At 39.9% G+C, this 20,717-nt stretch overlaps 1 long non-coding RNA gene across 1 annotated transcript; it reads left to right on the top strand.

The window, feature by feature from the left end:
* Positions 1-1,026: 1,026 nt before the first annotated feature.
* On the top strand, positions 1,027-18,236 carry LOC118993881 (uncharacterized). The gene is made up of 3 exons (XR_005067962.1): positions 1,027-1,037; positions 8,130-8,135; positions 18,152-18,236. It is a non-coding gene; the product is annotated as an uncharacterized LOC118993881 (long non-coding RNA).
* Positions 18,237-20,717: the final 2,481 nt, after the last annotated feature.

Genomic DNA, 20,717 nt, shown 5'->3' with positions numbered 1-20,717 from the left:
AGCAAATAGAAACTGCCTGAAAGAGAGAATCAAATGTGTCAGATTTATCAGAAAAAGACTTGAAAAACAATCATTGTACATATGTTCCCAGAACTATAGGAAACCATAATTAATGAAATAAAGGAAGGCATGCTGATGATGTTGCATCAAATAAAAAATAGCAACAGAGAAGAAATGTTTTAAAAAACGAATAAAAATTATAGAATTGAAGTTTGTAATAACTAAAGTAAAAATTTCACTGAAGAAGTTACTAGTAAAATTTAACTGGTTGAAGAAAGAACAAGTGAACTTTTCTTTAAAAAAATCGTTTTATTGTTGTTCAATTACAGTTGTCCCCATTTCCCCTCATTGCTCTCCCCTGAGAACAAGTGAACTTTAAAAATAGGACAATGTAACTGGTTGAAGAAAGAACATGTGAGCTTTAAAAATGATTATTAGAGATTATGCAAGGCAAGGAAGAGAAGGGAGCCTCAGAAAAACGTGGGACACCATTAAGAACGCTAACAGACGCGTAATCGGACCGCCAGAAGGAAGGGACAGAGCAGCAGGAGAAAAAAAACTTGGAGAGATCATACTGAAAAATTCCCAGATTTAGTGAAAAATGATAGCCTGCACATCTAGGAAGCTCAACAAACTGCACATAGGAGAACTATATAAAGGGATCTGCTAAAAGATATGTCATCGGAAAAATTCTGAAAGTCAAAGACAAGAAAATCTTGAAAATATTATAAATAATTTCTTCATGAAACTGCCTTCAAAAGATCACAGCGCTCAGAGTCAAAAGAAAATTCAATCCTGTATCTCCCACTTAATAATGAGATGAGCTCTACCAGTCACCATCTCTGAATTTCAGTTTCCTCACCTATAAAATAAAATTAATATTTCAGGCAAACAAAATTGTTCTTAAAAAATAGTCTTACAGTGTGGCCTATCTAATTACTAATGGCATATGTTGGACATCATATTTAATTAGATTTAGAGAAGTACAAACATTTACGTACAAAGCCCCTCCCTCATTCAAGTTCAACTCTTTTTAAGTAACAACTTGCCTAAACCACCAGAGGTTTTTGGAGCTGAGGCAGAGCTGGAATGTGTTGCCTACTAGAACAGGTGAAAGGTGAAGGCAATGGAGGGCTACTGGAGAGGTGCATTCCTGAAGCCCTGAAAAACAGGTGGGTCAAGTTGCAGAGCAGGTAGGAGGAATGAGAAATGCGTTGTGGTATGATCAGAATTAGTCACTGGGATGTCAGAGAGGTTGTTGACAACAAGTCAGGACTGAAATGAGCCAGGAATTAGGAGACCAAAATAGATACCTTACCAGGGCAGGAATGAGGGACCCAGATGAGTAAGGCTTCCTTGAGAAAAAAAATCCCAATGTATCCTTGGATTAAATCTTGTGTGAAAACAAATGCCATCTGGAAACTAGAACCTCCTTTTGGTTGATGGTCAAGAGCTTTTCATAGTTAAGCTCTTTTTTTCAAATATGATATTTATTGAGCACTTGCTATATATCATCACCATTCTAAGCGCATTACTTGTATTATCTTTTTTAATTTTTACAACAGCCCTACGAAGTAGGTAATCCATTTAACTGTTTTACAAAAGAAACTGAGGCAAAGGAGGTTAACCAGCTTGTCCAAGGTTACTCATTCAATAAATATTACAGCTTTGACTCTAATCCAGGCAGCCTGACTCTGGAGCCTGTACTTTAAACCACTGTAGTACATGGCTCCCTGAAGTTTTAACTCACTTTTATCATCTATCATTTCATCAGCTTCAGCCTAGACTGGAGAGAGGTGGCTGGAGACCTGCATTACAAGTCCAGATATTATTTAGTCTAATTTTTCTTGTTGAAAACATAATATCTGAGAAAATTTTAAAGTAAAACTTAAGAATAAAAAATTTAACTCTATACTCTTTTTTAAGTATATTTGATTATGCTATTACAGTGGTCCCATGTTGTTCCTCCCCTTTATTTCCTTCCTCCCTGCACCCCCTCCCATCAGCATTTCCTATCCTTAGTTCTTGTCTGTGGGTTGTACATATAAGTTCTTTGACTTCTCCATTTCCCATACTATTCTTAACCTCCCCCTGTCTATTTTTCACCTACCATTTATGCTTCTTATTCCCTGTACCTTTTCTCCCATTCTCCTTCCCCTGCCCCACTGATAACCCTTCATGTGATCTGCATTTCTGTGATTCTGTTCCTGTTCTAGTTGTTTGCTTAGTTTGTTTTTGTTTTTTTTTAGATCCAGTTGTTGATAGTTGTGATTTTATTGTCATTTTGCTATTCATATTTTTGAACATCTTCTTTTTCTTAGAAAAATTAAAACATTTAATATAATAAGAACTTGGTGATGATGAATTTCTTTAACTTGACCTTATCTGGGAAGCACTTTATCTTCCCTTCTATTCTAAATTATAGCTTTGCTGGACACAGTAATCTAGGTCATAGGTCCTTGCTTTTCATGACTTGGAATACTTCTTTCCAGCCCCTTCTTGCCTCTAAGGTTTCTTTTGATGAATCAACTGATAGGTTTATGTGAATTCCTTTGTAGGTAACTCTCTCCATTCCTCTTGCTGCTTTTAAGATTCTCTCCTTATTTCGATTTTTGGCAATTGAATTATGATATGCTTTGTGTGTTTCTCCTTGGGTCCAACTTCTTTGGGACTCTCTGAGCTTCCTGGATTTGCACGTCTATTTTCTTTGCTAGTATGGGGAAGTTTTCCTTCATTATTTGTTCAACTAAGTTTTTGATTTCTTGCTGTTCTTCTTCTGGCAGCCCTATAATTAGGATATTGGAATGTTTCAGGTTGTCCCAGAGGTATGTAAGAGCCTCTTCACTTTTTAAAATTCTTGTTTCTTCATTTTGATTTAGATGGATTGTTTTTCCTTTTGTTCCAAATCATTACTTTGAGTCCTCGTTTCCTTCCTGTCACTGTTGGTTCCCTGAACATTCTGCTTTATTTCACTTTGGGTATCCTTCATTTGTTCTTTCATTTTTTAAACTAAGCTCAATCAGATCTGTGAGCATTTTGATTACCAGAGCTTTAAATTCTCCATCAGATAGGTTGGCGATTTCCTCCTTGCTCAGCTCTCTTTCTGAGGCTCTACTCTGTTCTTTCATTTGGGCCATATTTCTTTGCCTTGGTGCAGCTGATAGGTTGTAATGGGGCAGGGCCTTAGGTATTCACCTGGGCAGGGCAACCCTCTTTGCTGTGCAGCAGCGCTGCTGGTCTGGTTGTTCTGGATGATTTTTTCTTTAATTCCTTGGTTGGTGGAATTTCATGCAGTTTGATTTTCTGGTGCTTTTGGCTCTTTATTGATTTCAGCTTGGTTGTTGTCCTGCTCCTGGTTCTGTGAGGAAGTGAAGGGTCTCTACCTATGCGTCCATCTTGGCTGGAACTCCTGATTTGTTGTTCTACCTACTTGCACATTCATTGGCTGATTCTTGCATGTGCCCTGAAAGCAACCTTGGTATATTGGGATGACATTCTGACCAACTGAGCTACCCAGCCTGCACCATAATTTTGTCCTCTTTAAGGTTAAAATGCCTCTCAGTGGATTGAGCGCAGGCCTGCGAACCACACGATCACGGTTCGATTCCCAGTCAGGGCACATGCCTGGGTTGCAGGCCAGTTCCCAGCAGGGGACTCACGAGAGGCAACCATACATTGATATTTTTCTCCTTCTCTCCTTCCCTTCCCCTCTAAATATAAATAAATAAATAATTTTTTTTAAAAAAAGGTTAAAATGCCTCTATGTAGTTTGCTGCACAAAAGCCCCTGAAATTTTGTCACCAGAATTCTTCATGGCTGATTTTGCTCAATTTTGGATCAGTTTATGTATAGAAAAAAAGTTTGCTTTATTTTTCCTCGTTTGGGGAAAAAAAAACACATTTACCTCTCTGCATTCTTAACTCTCAGTCTCTGCATCTTTTTTCACTGTAGTTATACAGGATTTAAAGAGATTTCAAGATGTCCAAATGAAAGTGCCAGCTAATGAAATACGTGGGGTTAAAAACAGGCTAGATATATGAATTTGGGTATTATTCATAAAGAGGTTATAGTTGAAATTATGGGAAATACCTAAGATTTCCAAGGAAAAAATTAAAAAATGAAAACACAGCTCTCAGTCTAGGCGGAAAAGACTTTATAGATCGTTCTAGTTCAATCCTTTGCAGAACCTCAGCTCCCTGAACAAAATCACCCAGCTCTGCTAATACATCCGTGATGATGGAAACTCACTATCCCCTGCATTAGTTTCCTCTTATCATTGTAACAGATAACCACAAATTTAGTGGTTTAAACATCACAAACACAAAATCTTACAGTCCTGTAGGTCACTAGGCCAAAATCAAGTTGTTGGCAGGGCTGAATTCCCTGCAAAGGCTCTAGGGTAGAATCTATTTCCTTGCCTCTTCCCATGTCTAGGGCTGCATTCCATGACTTCTGGTCCCATTCTCCATCCATCTTTATTGCCAACGACATAGCATCTTCTCTTCTCCCTTTGATTCAGGCCCTCTGGTTCCATCATCACATCTTCCTCTCTGGTTATTCTGCCTGCCTCATTCTTCTTCTTTTTTTTTTAATCTTTTTTTTTAAAGATTCTATTTATTTATCTTAGAGGGGAAGGGAAGGAGAGAGAGAGAAATATCAGGGTGCTTGGTTGCCTCTCATGTGTCCGCTGCCGGGAACCGGGAACTGGGAACTGGCCTGCAACCCAGGCATGTGCCCTGACTGGGAATTGAACCGCGATTGTGTGGTTCGCAGGCCCACGCTCAATCCACTGAGCTACACCAGCCAGGGCTCATTCTTCTTTTGAAGACCATTTTGGTTACATTGGGCTCCTCTGGATAATCTAGGAGAATACCTCTAAATTAAGATTCTTAAATTAATCATACCTACAAAGTCCTTTTGCTGTATGTGGCAACAAACTCATGGATTCCAGGGATTAATACATGGGCATCTTTGGGGGGTGCCATTTGTCTACCACATCCCCCAAAGCAGCCCACAATTTTAATGGCTAGAAAGTTCTTATATTGAGCTAAACTTTGTTTACATGTAGTTTCTATACATTGATCCTGGCTTTGTCCTCCGAAGTCACGCTCTCCTTCAGATAGTTGAAGATGTTTTGACCAACTCTGCCCAGGACAAAAGTATTTACTCAGCAGCTTGATAAGACATAGTTCCAAATTTCTATAATCCTGGTTGGCCTTCTGTAATTTTAATTAGTAAAGCCCAAGGTTATAGTCTTCTAAAATTTTTGCCTTTCCAAAAACTGCCAATGAATATGTTTACCTGAACTATACTTATGCAGTTGATTTTTAACTGAAAGGCTTGCTTTTATAAGCAGGTTTTCCAAATAACTCTTTGGTGTCAATGAACAAATTAGTAATCTTTAACTACACGTGATCTTAAAATTTAATTACATGTGCGTTTCTATCCAAATTATTATTATTTTATATATTTTATTGATTATACCATTACAGTTGTTCTATTCCCCCCCTTCATTCCCCTCCACCTGCACACTCCCTCCCCCACCATTCTCCCCCCCTTAGTTTATAACCACGTGTCTCAAGTTCTTTAGATTCTATATTTCCTCCACTATTCTTGCCCTCCCCCCTATCTATTTTCTACCTACCATCTATGCTATTTTCTGTGCCTTCTCCCCCCTTCTCCTCCTCCCACCCCCCTGTTGCTAACCCTCCATGTGTTCTTCATTTCTATTGTTCCACTCCTGATCTAGCTGTCCTCTTGGTTTGCTTTTGTTTTAGGTGTGGTTGTTAATAACTGTGAGTTTGCTGTCCTTTCACTGTTCATATTTTTCATCTTCTTTTTCTTAGATAAGTCCCTTTAGCATTTCATATAATAAGGGCTTGGTGATGATGAACTCCTTGAACTTGCCCTTATCTGAGAAGCACTTTATCTGTCCTTCCATTCTAAATGAAAGTTTTGCTGGATAAAGCAATCTTGGCTGTAGGTCTTTGGATTTCATGACTTGGAATACTTCTTTCCAGCCCCTTCTTGCCTGTAAGGTCTCTTTTGAGAAATCTGCTGACAGTCTGATGGGTACTCCTTTGTAGGTGACTGTCCCCTTATCCCTTGATGCTTCTAGGATTCTCTCCTTCATTTTAATCTTGGCTAGTGTAATTATGATGTGCCTTGGTGTGTTCCTCCTTGGGTCCAACTTCCTTGGGACTCTCTGAGCTTCCTGGATTTCGTGGAAGTCTATTTCCTTTGCCAGACTGGGGAAGTTCTCCTTTATTATTTGTTCAAATACGTTTTCCACTTGTGGCTGTTTCTTTCCCCCTTCTGGTACCCCTATAATTCAGATGTTGGAACGTTTAAAGATGTCCTGGAGGTTCCTAAGCTTCTCCTCATTTTTCTGAATTCTCATTCCTTCATTCCTTTCTGGTGGGATGTTTTGTTCTTCCTTCTGGTCCATTCCATTGATTTGAGTCCCAGTTTCCTTTCCATCGCCATTGGTTTCCTGGACATCTCCCTTCATTTCAATTAGTTTAGCCTTCATATGTTCCTCTAATTTGTGACTATAATCAACCAGTTCTGTGAGCATCCTGATAAACAGTGTCTTGAACTGTGCTTCTGAGAGGCTGGCAATTTCTCGGTCACTTAGAGTTATTGGCTCTGGGACTTTGAGTTCTTCCTACACCATCTTTGGGCTGTTCATGCCTGTTATGTAGCAGGATCGGAGCCCTAGGTGTTCACCAGAGCAGGGCAACTCAGTCGCTGGGTTGTGACGCTGTATGTGGGGGCGGGGTCAATGAGGAACAATGGCATCCCGTCTGCCTCCTCCCGCCTCGGCCCCTACAGGTGCGGCAGCTGCCACCGTCACCTGGGCCCGTGTGTTTCGTCCCACTGCACGAGAGTGTGCCACCGCCGTCAGCCCTCCACCACTGGGTTCCCCCTCTGGGGCCTGCATGGTCCGTCTCACTGTGCGTGAATGTGTGACCAAGGTCAGTCTGCCCCACACCCTGACTGGGTCCGGGCTACTTGCACACCTAGGTCTGGGGATCTTTTCTGCCTGACTCTGCTCCACTGCTGGCTCTGCCCCTCTTACCATCGGGGTTGAACCGTTAGTTGTTGTCGGACTTCTGTATAATTCAGTTTTCTGGTTTTTGGCTGTGTCTTTGTTCTCCAAACCTTTGTTGTATTCAAACTTGGTTGTGGGAGAAGGCACAGTGTTTCCACCTATGCCTCCATCTTGGCAGAAGTCTCTATCCAAATTATTAATACAAATGTTAATTAAGTGCAATAGAGCCTATCACAGAACCCTGCAGCCTAACTGAAGGGCTTTCCAAGAGAACATTTATCTGTGTTCTTGGGCCAAAGTCGTTCAGGCAAGGACTAACTGCGCTGTAATCTGATTCATGGTTTTTCATCTTATCCACAGGAATTCAGTGTTTTACACCCTTCATATGGCATTCGCCTTGACTCCCAATCTGCCTGGAGAATTTCAGTAAATGTTTATATATGAACATACGATCTTTCAGGTCACTTATATGAAGAGAACAGAGCAAATAGCATATATGTTTCCCCCTTTTTTGTATCTCCCTCTCTCCTTTCTTTCTTTTTTTAAAAACAGATTTGTGGTATTTATTGTTTGTGGTATTTATTGAGAGCAAAAGTAGTCTGACACTGAAGGGGTAGTTCTTTTTGACCTAAGCAATGAAATGAAGAAAAATAACTAAATTTCAACCTTACCCATTTGACTTGCTCTTAAACGTTAGTCAGGGTTCTTTATATCCCCTCCACAAAATGGGCGAAGTCAGTTAAATAAATTTAATGAGAGAAATTGTAGGTATATGTGAATGGGTGAATGTGAAAAACTCTTCATTATAACAGCTACATAAATGTTGTACGCATTTAAAAAATAGTGCTATGTAAATTTTACATGAATATAAAATACACAAATACTTTTGGTCTGTAGCCCTCTAAAGATCATTATTATACTTACAGTTTGAGATGTACACCTTTTAGTTAATCCAGAAACATGCTTCAGGTAGTCCTTTTGCAGGTATGTGTGTGCCTGTGTGTGTATTTGTGCATGTGTAGATTTCATTCTTGCTTTCATGTCAGGATTTCTCATTTCTCTCAGGCAGTCAGAGAGAAAAGTTCTTCACAGAACCACTACCAGAGGCAGTTTAGAATAATTATTTAGATTTATACTCTCCTAAAGCTAGATTTGTTTTTGATAGCATATATGTAATATAGACCTTTGTCATTAAAGTCCTCCTAACAACAGAGGAAAGTAAATATTCCCTATTCATACCTTCTGCAAAAGATCTGGAATGTAACCTTAAGATGTTCACCTTTCTCAAGTCTCATTTTTAGCTTTGAAAATTCATGGAATATTTTGAATAAATAGATATGTTCATTATCTTGACTGTGGTGTTGCAGTAAGTGTATACATATGTCAACACTCATCAAATTGTATACTTTAAAATGTACAATTTATTCTGTTATATAACTTTAATAAAATTGTACAAAATTTAATGCTCATGGAAGAATGAGTGAACTCTAATTATCTAAAACAACACAGAGCCAAGGAATCCAGGCACAAAAGAGTGCATGGTGTGTGGCACATGCTTAAGGGAGGGTCATGACTGAAAGGAGCAGGGGGAGGTCTGAGGTGGTGGTGGTTCTGATTCTTGAACTAAATTACATGGCTACATTTTACTTCATGAAAATTCACTGAGCTGTGCATCGGATATTTGTGGTGATGGCATAGCTCTGTGTCTTCATTATGGTGGTGGTTACACAAATCTGTAAAGATATGACAAAATTGCATAGATTTCTATGTACACATACAAATGAGTGCATATAAAAGGGGTGAAATCTGAACACTATCTGTGGATTGTACCAGTCAGTTTCCTGGTTTTGATATTGTACTGTAGTTACGTAAGATGCTACCATTGGGGAGAACTGGGTGGAAACTCTCTCTGAACTAACTTCCTGTGAATCTACAATAATTTCAAAATAAAAAACAATACTATTGTGTAAAGTGGTATTTTAGTATGAGAACATCTATTGGATTTTCAGCTTATATCCCCTTTCTAAATTTCTCTCTTTCCTCTCCTCAGGACTGTAGTGAAAACTGTTATGTTCAATCTAAGTGGTCCCAACGGTCAACCTAGATGACAACTGATTAATTCAGGGGCGGCATCTGTCCTAAAGGGAGCCAATTAGAGCCTTTTCTTGGAATATGAGATTTGAACTGAGAGAGCCATTTCTCTCCACGTGTCTGGACTATACCTTTACATTTAAGAGCTTCCAGAGTGTCCTGTTTTCCATTCTGCAATCAGGGGAAGTAGAAGGACCTGGTTTGGAGAGAGAAATTGGAATGAATCAGATGTACAAAAATAGGGAGAGACCAGAGAAGGTGAGTCCTTTGAACCTTCACCCCCCTGGTTCCTTATGTGCAGCTGAATTTCTCTCCTTGGATTCTGTAAGACAATTCTTTACCTTTATGATAAATTCACCTTCTTTTCTAACAAGATCCATTTGGATTTCTATTAAGTGCAACCAATACATCTGAGAAGATGCAGTCGTATTTATCCTGAGGCTTACATTTAGAATATATTTTTTCAAAATTTAAGAAGTGTGACTGTACTGTATCTGAGATAAAGATTTCACTTCCACGTTGTGTAATCACACAGGGCGTGCTGAAGATCATTTAACTCACTCCTCTCATTTTCAGGTGAGGTAGGTACCTAAAGCCAGAGAGGTTAGGGACTGAGCCAAAGTCACACAGCCAGCTTCTAGATGCTCCAGAATCAGCACCCTGTCACCTCCCTCACTTCAGTATGACATGGTATGTGTTGGCAAGAAGTACCAGGAAGTTCCATGGAGGGTTTTATTGGCTTGTTTTTAGTGTGTTAGCTGCATAACCAATGAATCAGAATGTGATCAACAAAAACCTACTTGAGAAGTAACATGAATAAGGGAGGGCAAATAGACATGTAATAGACACTTGGTACAAAAAACTTCAACTTTTATCAGTTAGTCATAGAGATATTCCATTTGTCACTTAGAACTGATATATATAGTCTTTTGAGAGTCAAAAGAAACAATTTCAGGACAGATTACTCACATTTCAGTTCAAATAGTGAGTATCTAGAATTGAGGGAAAAAGTTCAGACAGTATTAAACAGGATGTCAATACTCAGTTTGACGTAAACTTCCTGAGGGGTGGAGGTTTGCTCTGAAACTTCCTGCTCGGTCAGAAAGGGGAACAAGGCAACTGGAACACATTAGTCTTTCTCAATCTGGCCCTATGTGGGAGATTAAAAATGCGATTTGTGATTATTCTTAAAAAACCAAAGCAGCCAAAGCACAGCATATGGTTGACTTTATTTTGGCAGGCATCTCTGAAGTGGGAAAGAGTATTACCCAGTTAGATGTCTGATAAACACGTGACTTGCTGGAAAACAACACAAAGAATAGAAAACGTGTAACTGGCAGCTTTCAGTTTTATGTTCATTAATGGAGTGTCTGCTCTTATCACTGCCAAGGAATTGGACTCCAAAAGTTGTAGCTGTGTAGTTTAAACAATTTTTTTAAGTTGAATTCATTTAGTGACATTAGTTAATGAAATTATATAGGTTTCAGGTGTGTATTTCTATAATGCATCATCTGTATTGTAGCTGTCTACTTGTTTCCCTTTTTATTGAGTTTGTTGGGGGTGACTCTGAGTAACAAAATGATACAGGTTTCAGGTTAGCTGCCTACTTTTTGGTGAAAGTTGTCTGCCACTGTTTGTTGTGCCCCAACTGTCTCTGCTGGGGCTGTGGGCAATAACATGGCCCCATGTTAGGGGTATAGGTAACTCTCACTATTCTTGTTCTCCCCTAAGCCAGCAGAATGTCTTATTTTTTCAATAATTCCTTCTGTCCAGAAGCATTTTTTAAAAAGATTTTATTTATTTATCTTTAGAGGGGAAGGAAAGGAGAGAGGGAGAGAAACATCAATGTATGATTGACTCTGGTGCGTCCCCTGCCGGGAACCGGGAACTGGCCTGAAACCCAGGCATGTGCCCTTGACTGGGAATCAAACCACGATCATGTGGTTTGCAGGCCCACGCTCAATCCACCGAGCTATACCAGCCAGGGGAAGGAGCATTTTAATACTGATTTCCGAGGAGGAGGGATCCCAGCTCTATCACCACCTCAGCTGCATATGCCGCTGTCCTGGGTCTCAACTGCCTGGAGCTGTACCCTCTCAGAGAGCAGGTGCACTCGTGCGTGCGTGAGACCTCAAGCTTTTGAGGGAGCTAGGGGGAAAGAAAAAACTTTTTTCACTATATAGTTGTCAAAATATAACTAAAAGAAAGCTAAAAAAGGAATGAAGGAGCAAAAAAGAAATAAAGACTTCTGAGTCCCTTAAGATTTTCTTTGTGCTGGTAAATAGGACAGGAAAGACTTCTTAAAAAAATCTTCACCTTAGGATGTGTTTATTGGCTTTGGAGAGTGTGTGGGAGAGAGAGAGAGAGAGAGAGAGAGAGAGAGAGAGAGAGAGAGAGATTGGTTGATCAGTTGCCTCCCATATGCACCCTGGCTGGGGAACAAACATGCAAACTAGATATGTGCCCTGGCTGGGAATTGAACCTGCAACCTTCTGGAACACAGGACAATGCTCCAATCAGCGGAGCCACCTGGCCAGGGCAAGAAAGACTTGTGAGTTTTTTTTGGCTTTCATGTCAGGTATATTTCTTCTAGAGTATGGCCCCAACACTTTCATGTTAAGTTGGCTTCCCAATGTCTCCACTTCTTTCTGGGAACATTTTCTATTTCTTCCTAGCCAACAGCATTGCATCTCATAATATTGTTTTGCAAAGAAATGTATCGGGCCTATGGCTCTGGTATTAATATTTACCATAATATTAATTTATAACTCACCCTAAGTCCCCATTACTCACAGTTTCTCCTTGCAACTCTGTCACAGAGGCTAACAGAAGGATAAATGTATTCAATTTAATTTAGTAGCAAACACCTGTTGAGTAGAGCTACACTGAGATAAATTGGAAGCTCATAACCCTGCAACTGTAAAACTGTGCTACACATCAGACACTGACAGTTGATACTACAGAGGTACAGACAGTAAGTGAGCACTATGAAAGGAATGGCAGGGGAGACTATTCTGCATGAGAACAATGGGATCCTTAGCAAGGTAGTAATTTAAAAAAATTACTGTCTTTCATGGCAAAAGGAACACTAGCTTTTATGTTTGAAAAACAGAAAAACAGGACTTCCGCCAAGATGGAGGCATAGGTGGAAACACTGTGCCTTCTCCCACAACCAAGTTTGAATACAACAAAGGTTTGGAGAACAAAGACACAGCCAAAAACCAGAAAATTCAATTATACAGAAGTCTGACAACCAATAACCATTCAACGGGGACAGTAAGAAGGGCGGAGCCAGCAGCGGAGCAGGGTCCGGCAGGAAAGATCCCCAGACCTAGGCGCAGGCAGCCTGACCCAGTCAGGGTGTGGGGCAGACTGACCAAGGTCGCACATTCGAGCACAGTGAGACAGACCATGAAGGCCCCCGGGGGCGAGGGCTGACGGTGGTGGCACACTCGCGTGCAGTGGGATGAAACGCGTGGGCCCGGTGACAGCAGCAACTGCGGCACCAGTGAGGGCCGTGGCAGCAGGCGGCGGACAGGACTCCATAGTCCCTCTTTGACCCCGCAACCACATCGTCACAACCCAGCGACTTAGTTGCCCTGCAATACCAGTGAGAGCCATTGTCCCTCTTTGACCCCACCCCCACATACAGCGTCACAACCCAGCGACTGAGCTGCCCTGTTCTAGTGAACACTTTAGGGCTCTGATCCTGCTATGGAACAGGCACGAACAACCCGAAAGATGGCGCAAGAAGAACTCAAAGTCCCAGAGCCAATAACTCTAAGTGACTGAGAAATTGCCAGCCTCTCAGAAGCACAATTCAGGACACTATTTATCAGGATGCTCACAGAACTGGTAGATTATAGTCATAAATTAGAGGAACAAAGTCACAAATTAGAGGAACATATGAAGGCTAAACTAATTGAAATGAAGGGAGACCAATAGTGATGGAAAGGAAACGGGGACACAAATCAATGGAATGGACTAGAAGGAAGAACAAAACATCCCACCAGAAAGGAATGAAGAAATGAGAATTCCAAAAAATGAGGAGAGGCTTAGGAACCTCCAGGACACCTTTAAACGTTCCAACATCCGAATTATAGGGGTACCAGAAGGGGGAAAGAAACAGCCACAAGTGGAAAACGTATTTGAACAAATAATAAAGGAGAACTTCCCCAGTCTGGCAAAGGAAATAGACTTCCAGGAAATCCAGGAAGCTCAGACAGTCCCAAAGAAGCTGGACCCAAGAAGGAACACACCAAGGCACATCATAATTACATTAGCCAAGATTAAAATGAAGGAAAGAATCCTAGAAGCAGCCAGAGATAAGGGGACAATCACCTACAAAGGAGTACCCATCAGACTGTCAGCGGATTTCTCAAAAGAGACCTTACAGGCAAGAAGGGGCTGGAAAGAAGTATTCCAAGTCATGAAATCCAAAGACCTACAGCCAAGATTGCTTTATCCAGCAAAACTTTCATTTAGAATGGAAGGACAGATAAAGTGCTTCTCAGATAAGGTCAAGTTCAAGGAGTTCATCATCACCAAGCCCTTATTATATGAAATGCTAAAGGGACTTATATAAGAAAAAGAAGATGAAAAATATGAACAGTGAAAGGACAGCAAACACACAGTTATTAACAACCACACCTAAAACAAAAGCAAACCAAGAGGACAGCTAGATCAGGAGTGGAACCATAGAAATGAAGAACACATGGAGGGTTAGCAACAGGGGAGTGGGAGGAGGAGAAGGGGGGAGAAGGCACAGAAAATAGCATAGACGGTAGGTAGAAAATAAATAGGGGGAGGGCAAGAATAGTGGGGGAAATATAGAATCTAAAGAACTTGAGACACGTGGTTATAAACTAAGGGGGGGAGAATGGTGGGGGAGGGAGTGTGCAGGTGAAGGGGAATGAAGGGGGGAATAGAACAACTGTAATGGTATAATCAATAAAATATATTTAAATAAATAAATAAAAACATAGAAAAACAGAATAAAAGAAAAAAAATCCACCCCCAAGATAATCACTTTTAACATTTTGGCATAGTCCTTTTAACATTTTCACTTATGTATACATAAATAGACACATGCACACTCAAACACACACACATGATTGAATCTTACTCTATGTAATATTCTGTAACATAATTTTTAATTTAAATAAATTTATTGATGGTAAAATTGGTTAGTAACATTAGATAAATTTCAAGTGACTTCTGGTCAAGATGGAGGCATAGGTAGATATGCTTTGCTTCTTCACACAACCAAAAGAAGGACAACAACCAATTAAAAACCAAAAAACAACAAGAACTGCCAGAAAATCAAACTGTATGGAAGTCCAACAATAAAGGAGTTAAAGAGGAACCATTCATCCAGTCTGGTAGGAGGGGCAGAGACAGGCTGCCAGGGTGGAGAGGACACACAGCAAGGTGGTGGCTGGTAGACCAGGCAGTCCCACATTCACTTGCAGATAAACCTAGAAGAATAACTGGGGAGTGGGGCAGACTGTGCAACCCAAGGTTCCAGCATGAGGAAACTAAAGCCTCAAAACCTCTGACTGAAAAAACCTATGGGAGTTGCAGTGGTGGGAGAAACTCCCAGCCTCATGGGAGAGTTTGTTAGAGACACCCACAGGTTCGTAGAATGTACACAAAACCACCCACCTGGGAATCAGCATCAGAAAGAAGCATTCACTTCATTTGTGGGTAGCAAGGGAAGTGACTGAAAGTGGGACAAGAGCTGAAAAGTGGCATTTTTCCCTCTCGGACCCCTTCCACACAGAGATACAAAGCAGTGAAGTAGATTGTCCCGCCCTGGTGAATAACTAAGGCTCTGCCCCTTACACCATAACAGGTGTGCCAAGACAAAGAAATATGGCCCAAGTGAAAGAACAGATCGAAACTCCAGGAAAAGAACTAAGTGACTCAGAGATAGCCAAACTATCAGATGCACAGTTCAAAACACTGGTAATCAGGATGCTCACAGAAATGGTTGAGTATGGCCACAAAGTAAAGGAAGAAGTGAAGACTACACAAAGTGAAATAAAGAAAAATATAAAGGGAACCAACAGTGAAGGGAAAGAAACGGACTCAAATCAATGATTTGGAACAGAAGAAGGAAATAAACATTCAACCAGAACAGAACAAAGAAACAAGAGTTCAAAAAAATGAGGCGAGGTTGAGGAACCTCTGGGACAACTTCAAATGTTCCAACATCCAAATCCTAGGGGTGCCTGAAGGAGAAGAGGAAGAGTAGGACATTGAAAACTTATTTGAAAACATAATGAAGGAGAATTTCCCCAATCTGGTGAAGGAAATAGACTTCCAGGAAGTCCAGGAAGTTCAGAGAAGCTTCCAAAGGAGCTAGACCCAAGGAGGAACACACCAAGGCACATCATAATTACATTAGCCAAGATTAAAGAGGAGAGAATATTAAAAGCAGCAAGAGAAAAGGAGACAGTTACCTACAAAGGAGTTCCCATAAAACTATCAGCTGATTTATCAAAAGAAACCTTGTAGGCAAGAAGAGGCTGGAAAGAAGTGTTCCAAATCATGAAAGGCAAGAACTTACAAACTAAATTACTATGTCCAGCAAAGCTATAATTATAGAATGGAAGGGTGGATAAAGTGCTTCCCAGATAAGGTAAAGTTAAAAGAGTTCATCATCACCAAGTCTTTATTACATGAAATGTTAAAGGGATTTATCTAAGAAAAAGAAGACAAAAACTATGAACAGTAAAATGACAACAAACTCACAACTATCAACAGCTGAACCTAAAAAAAGAGACAACAAAAACAAACTAAGCGAACTAGAAGAGGACCAGAATCACTGAAATCGAGATCACACGGAGGGTTATCAACAGGGCAGGGCAGGGGAGAGAAATGGGGAAAAAGTACAGGGAATAAGAAGCATAGATGGTAGGTACAAAATAGACCGGGGGAGGGTAAGAATAGTATGGGAAATTTAGAAGCTAAAGAACTTATATGTATGACCCATGGACATGAACTAAGGGGGATGGAATATTGGAGGGATGCAAGACAGAAGGGGAAAAAGGGGAGAAAAACATGAGAGAACTGTAATAGCATAATCAATAAAATGTACCTTAAAAAAGTTTGTTATACAATTCCGTGGTACATCATCTGTATTATGCATTGTGTGCTTACCACCCAACATTTGGTTTCCTCCCATTGCCACATATGCGTATTTGACCCCTTTATCCTCTTTATCCTTCCCCAGTCCTTGTCCCTTAGGTAACTGCCATACTGTTGTCTGTGTCTATGAGTTTGTTTGTTTAACATAATTTTTTTTTTAAAGAGTAGAGTTTTCTCTTTTTTAATATTTTATTTATTTATTTATCTTTAGAGGGGAAGGAGAGAGGGAGAGAAACATCAATGTATGGTTGCCTTTTTTTGTGCGTCCCCTGCTGGGAGTTGGCCTGCAGGGAACCGGCCTGCAACCCAGGCATGTGCCCTGACTGGGAATCGAACCGCGATCCTCTGGTTTGCAGGCACGCGCTCAATCCACTGAGCTACACCAGCCAGGGCTGTTTAACATAATTTTTAATCTAACAGTATATGGTGAATAGTTTCACATCCTGAAATATTCTCTTGTCCCTGACTGTCAGTTCCAGAATATGGATGCTCTGTACTTAATTCCTGCCACTGGACATCTAATTTGTTTTCAATTTTTAGTCATTATAAACAACACTGTAGTGAAGTATCATGCACAAACCATTTTTATAAACATCAAATGAATTTCTTAAATTCCTAGCAATTGAACTGCTCAGTCAAGGTATTTAAACATCTTAAGGCTTTTATGACACTCTTATCAGCCGCACCTGAGGATCTCCTACTCTGACGGGTAGTACTTTTCTAGGGGTGACAAGATCTCTTATCTGAGAGCTTGATTTGTTCTGAAGATGTGGAAAATTACAGGACAGAGATTCCCCTCCCTGGTGTGCCATTCCAATAAAGCGAGGTGGTGCTCTGATCCATTGTATCCTGGCACTGTGGCGTTGGGACGGGAGAGGATAAGTTTGTGTTTAAGACGGTGTCATACCTTGTCATGTGAGACACATGCATAGATCAAAGGGGATAAAAGCTCTGGGCAGTTCTTTTCATCCCCGGCGTGCTTCTGGTATGTGCCTCCCACGCAGCACTGAGCAGTCTGCTCCAGGTGGACGTCCTAGGCCTTTCTCACCTGAATCTCCTCCCCTTCAGAGGTGAGAACAGATTTCATCATTTTCATTAAATATAAATAGACTGAAAGATCAGATCTACTTAACAAAAGTTTTTTTGAGTATATGTATGATGAGGGCTAATTCCATCCCATTTCAATAAGTATGTCAGTAAGTGTGTATACGATGATTTTTTAGTGGGGTGCAACCACTCATTGAGAAGTTTCCAAGCTGTTATTTAAGATGTTGATTATATAATGTATACATGTCATAGGTGTGTCTGTTTAATCTGTTGAGACAAACTTAGAAAAGGGAACATGAGTATATTGTCACTTTATTATAAACCTGTGTTAGACATACAATATATAGATGTACATAAAATATATACAATAATCCTTAAATATCAATAGGTCATATGTTATTAAGAAGATCGTATCAAGCAATATTTGGTTGGTAATGTATTTGGCTTGTCTAGCACGCCCCATCCTTGCCCCTCCCCCAGGCAGGATCTAGGCTCCATTAAGATTGGGAGCTTGATCGTCTTTTTCACTGTGGCGCTTCTGTCCTGTACCATTCCAGATACATAGAGAAGGTCTAAAAATATTTGCTGAAGAAATGAACAATAGAGACATTATTTTTAAAGGAGTAAAAAAAAGCAGTGAATTTATAAAAAACACTATAAAGGGAGCTGTCAAGGCTGGAAAAAGCAAGAAAAAGAAGAGGAGGAAGATGAAGACGATGATGATGATGGATATGTTGGCTCTAGTGCAGTTTTTTTCTTGTCTATAAAGCATTTAACCCCCATGTACACAACTCACCTCTTTTAAAGAGAATTGAAATGTAAGGCTGTGTAAGATTTGTTTTTGAACTGTACAGCATCTTTTTTTGGTAGTTAATACACTACCGAATGTGTCTTTAGATAGCTCTTCCTTGGTGGTGTTTTCCACAGCCGGTAACCTTGCCTGGTACAGTAGGGGGTTGTAAATTGGCAGGCTCTTGGTGCACAGCACAAATTAGTTATACATGGGGATGGTAATTTTTTCATCTTCATTTGCCTCTGATGCAGTTTATGTGAAATAATTGCCCTGTTGACTGAATACCACTGTGTAATTGCAAAAGAAAGTTGCAGCTGTTTTGTTGACATTCTGAATGCTTCTAAGTAAATACAATTTTTTATTTTTAAAAACACACTATAAACAGAAGTTCTAAAGACATCCAGTTCCAAAACAGACCAGATTTGTCAACAGACTTGCAAGTTTGATCTAATTCCAAACTTTAAAGTGGTAGCATCCATCCCTGGTCCAATTAATGATGTAATTAGATATTAATAGTAATAGTTAAAACTCAGAATGAGCAATAAAGGTGCAGTGAGGTTCATAATACCAGCATCAAAGGTAGCCCTGGGGTTCTGACTGAACACTTAAGAAAGGTCAGATCATCAGTCTAAGCAGACAGACGTTTAAACATACAGAAGATGAAGAAAAAAGATGATTACAAGAGAAATTTCTATTTTTCTGACTTTGTGGGCTTCTCTTCAACTTTCGTTTTCTCAGTTTTTATCATCTAAAACTAAAGGATTGATTAAACCTAAAGGACCAGACTAAGTGATTTAGTCAATAAATTACACAATTTTTGGAGAACTAATTAAAATAGGTTAAACTTACTGGAATCTTAGAAAACAGTCTTTTTTTGAAGTGGTTGCCTTATGTATCCTTTAAAACTTGAATTTTCACCAGTCTTAAATATAAGGCAGAAAGCATGTTTGACTTTTAAACCCCATTTTTATAATGAAATGTATCATACATACCAAAACCTGTATAAAATGTATACATTTTAAAGAATAATAACGAAAGAAACATCTACGTGCTACTAGCTTGAGAATGATTTCTTAAATCAACCGAGAACTGTCTATTTGATCCTGTGTTCTGCAGCTGAGCTTTCACAAAATGCTGGCCATTTAATGAAATACTACATGTCCATTCAAGTTCACAGCTGTGGTGCTTCCTACTACATTACACTTATTTTCAGAATTGAGCATAGTTCCTACAGAGCTGGCAGTATATTATTTTTCAGAACAATCGAAATTAATTAGGTACCTATGGATTATAAAAATAGAATCTTATGGTTTTTTAATGGAAAATATGATCAAAAACTATAATTCTTTAAGATTAATTTCTAAACTCAAAAGTGAAATTATGACACAATCATTTGGCAAGTACATAAGTTTCTTCCTGGGCAATAACTACCTTGACTGGGTGGAGGAGAAATGTTCTCAGAGGCACGCTAGTTTCTTCTTTAATTGAATGAAATGTGAGTTGGGGTAAGTTAATATTCATCAGACAGAATATATATTAAATATCTATTGCTGCATAACAAATGACCTCTTAGTGGCTTAGAGCAGTCAGCATTTATCTCACAAGAGGAAGCCTGGGCACGGGTTAGTTGGGTCGTCTGACTCTGGGTCTCTCCCAAGGTTGCAATCAAGTGCTGGCTGTGGCTACAGTCTTCTTAATGCTTGACCGGGGAGCGGATCCATTTCTCCCTTACTCAGGAGGATTTAGTAAGATTTAGTTCCTCTCAGGGTGTTGCACTGAGGGCCCCAGTTCCTCACTAGCTGTTGTCTGGAGGCTTCCCTAGATCTATGCATTGGGTAGAGATCTATTCAATGAGTGAGAGAAAGAGAGAGAGAAAGAAAGAAGTCATAGTCTTCTGTAATCTAATCTCAGATACAATGTTCCATCACTTTGTCATAGTCTATTCATTAGAAATAAGTTACCAGATCCAGCTGTGATTTCCAACAGGAAGAAATTACACCAAGAGATGGGGGTATTGGGAGCCTCAGAAAGGAGATGATACTTTGTTGTTGGGTAATTAGTGGAGAATAATAACCATATCCCCAGCCCACTGGCACCCTTACATAGTGACATTTCTACTGTGCCTTCTAGAGGCATCCTTCTGGGCCGATTTCATCCATTTGACAGGAAAGCTGACAATACAGCTTTTAGGTGATCAGGGTCCAAGAAGCATTCGGGAGAGGACACTGTCTTATAACCCCGTTTCAGTTGCACTGTCCTTTATGAAAACTGTGTTTGAAACTTTCCACACCAAAGGTGATTCCTTTTCTTCTTTGAGAAATGTGAGATAACTCAGCTAAGGTGATTTAAAAAATACTCCTGGGGGGAAATATTTATTATTCACTTTGAAAGTTTTTTTAAAAATGTAATTTCTTCTGAGTTGCTTTTTCTTCTCTGTTATTCTGTAACTTAATGTAAATAATAATCCTACTTGCCCTGGCTGGTGTAGCTCAGTGGATTGAGCACCAGGCTGCAAACCAACAGGTCGCTCATTCGATTCCCAGTCAGGGCACATGCCTGGGTTGCAGGCCAGGTCCCCAG

This window comes from Sturnira hondurensis, unplaced genomic scaffold (genome assembly GCF_014824575.4).
Source record: "Sturnira hondurensis isolate 20B ecotype Veracruz unplaced genomic scaffold, ASM1482457v3 Scaffold0008948, whole genome shotgun sequence".
In the NCBI taxonomy this organism is placed as follows: Eukaryota; Metazoa; Chordata; class Mammalia; order Chiroptera; family Phyllostomidae; genus Sturnira; species Sturnira hondurensis.
Note: the sequence above shows the minus strand (reverse complement) of the source record. Positions and strands in the feature narration are given on the sequence as shown.